General features: G+C 52.8%; 1 pseudogene; it reads right to left on the bottom strand.

The window, feature by feature from the left end:
• Window positions 1-227: 227 nt before the first annotated feature.
• On the bottom strand, window positions 228-1800 carry LOC127205497 (heat shock factor protein 1-like; annotated as a pseudogene).
• Between the last annotated feature and the right edge of the window lie 382 nt (window positions 1801-2182).

Here is a 2182-nt window from a genome sequence, read left to right as displayed (position 1 = left end):
AATTTTATGAACAACCTGCAGGGTCAGTCCAAGTGTGGATGTGAAATTCCAACCCAGAGAGTAGACCTGGGAAGAAGGCACTAGGTATGTGGCCCTCAGGATCTTCCTTTTAACCTGAGGTACTGCCCAGAATCAAGTCCCATCTATGCTCCACTGAGGTTCTGGTGGCTTGACCTAGAATGCCCTGGAGTGCCCAACTCTCTTGTCTCCCCAGGACCAGCCACATCCTAGGTATAGGTTGGGGGCAGCCAGACAACTCCTGGGACCTCTAGAGACCCCCTGGCTTTGGGGGGTTCAGAGCCCATCAGAAGAGATATGGTAGGATCGTATGTGTAGTCACCACCCTCAGAGAAGTAGGAACTCTCCCCCAGCTCAAAGCGCACAGGCAGTTCACTGCTCCCTGTGTCCACAGCATCAGGGCCCCACAGAAACAGAGGCTGAGCAGAATAGTGTACCAGCTGCTTCCATGAGTTGGTGGTGTCACTGTTTTCTGCCGCAATGGGCCTGGGGGGGAATCTTGGGGAGATAGGAGCTCATGAACGCTGTCCAGGTCAGGCAGGCTCATGTCAGGCATGGTCACTGAGGGGCTGAACAGGGCCAGCAGAGCGCTGGTGTCCACGCTGAATGGCTTGTCAGTATGGTCTGTAGTTTGTCCAGGTTGGAGTCCATGGCATCCAAGTGGTCACTTAGCTGGTTCTTGTCTAGGCAGGTTATGCTGAGGCACTTCTCAGAGGTGGAGAGGGGTCAGGGTGCAGGGCCATGAGCTCCGGTTGTATCCACAGGGACTATGTTTGAGGCAGTAGGAGTAGGCTCGCTCTCTAGAAGGATGGAGTCAATGAAAGCAGTTGCGGACAAAGGGTTATCCATGGAAGATGGGCACCCAGGGCTGGCCTCTAGTACTCGAGGGCTGTGAGGTGGGCTGGGGGGGGGGATTCTTCTTTGACGTGGATCAGGGTGCTGCTGGACAGGGGCCTCTCATCTATGCTCCTACCTGGGGAGGCCAAAGGGCTGGAGGGGACCAGCTCAGTGATATCAGAGATTATGGGTCCAGAACTGGGGACAGAATCAGAGGTATAAAGGCTAGAGCTTCTGTAGGCTGGAGATGGAGCTGAGTATGGTCCAGGGAGTGTAGTCAACCATATTTGGGCACAGTGTGTTGAGCTGTTGTCATTCAACATCAGAGGGATCTTTCTCTTCAGTCCCAGAATTGGGTGCGACTGCACCAGTAAGATCAGGAACTGAATGAGCTAGTTGACAGCTTTTTGCTGCTGGGCATGCTTTTGCCGCAGGCTGTCTACCTCCCTTCACAGGGCCTCGTTTTCAGGCTTCATGGCCAGAAGCTTGGAGTCCATACATTCCCGTTTCTCCTTTGTCAGCTGAACATTTGTCAACAGCCTGGTGACATTGTCCTGGCATATTTTTTATGTTCTCACTCTTCAGGGTGGACACGCTGGTCACTTTCCTCCTGATGTTCTCAAGGAGCTGTTCCTGGCCACATAGGAAACATGGATGCTGGGACTCAGTGTCATCCCTCTCAGGCTTAACCAGGCCACCCCGCTCAATGTGGACTACTTTTCGGAAGCCATACATGCTGAGCTGCCGCACGAAGCTGGCCATGTTGTTGTGCTTGAAGTACTCGGGCAGAACGTCCTTGGCAAACTGGCCCTGGTCAAATGCGTGGAAGCTGTTCCCACTCTGGCTCTAGCAGATGAGTGCGTCAGTGTCCGGGTTGCTCATGAGGGTCCACAGCTTGGTTAAGAAGGCCCGGACGTTGCTGGGCCCCGCTGCACCTGGGCCCATGCCAGACCCGTCTTGGACAAAGCAGGAAGAGGCTGGGGTGGTGTTCTAGAAGAGCGACTGAAGACTGAGCTAGTGTCGTCTCTGCCCCTGCTGTCTGGGCTGCTCTGCCACCTGCTGCACTCATACAGCCAGGTCTAGCATGGCCGCAGTCATCTGCGACTAGCCAGCTTTTGCATTTCATCTGTCTGTATTTCTCTTTACATTGTAAATCCTATGATGATGCAGACCAGGTTTGTCTTGTTTTACTCTTTGCCTAATTAAGCTTTTAGTACATGAGGCTTTGTAAGTACTTGGTAAATGAATCGATGGGTGACTTTGATAAAATTGATGAAATATTTGTCCCGTCCCAAGTCCTGCTAATGTTTTATCTGTGGAATGGGAG

This window comes from Acomys russatus, chromosome 22 (assembly GCF_903995435.1).
Source record: "Acomys russatus chromosome 22, mAcoRus1.1, whole genome shotgun sequence".
Lineage (NCBI taxonomy): Eukaryota > Metazoa > Chordata > Mammalia > Rodentia > Muridae > Acomys > Acomys russatus.
Note: the sequence above shows the minus strand (reverse complement) of the source record. Positions and strands in the feature narration are given on the sequence as shown.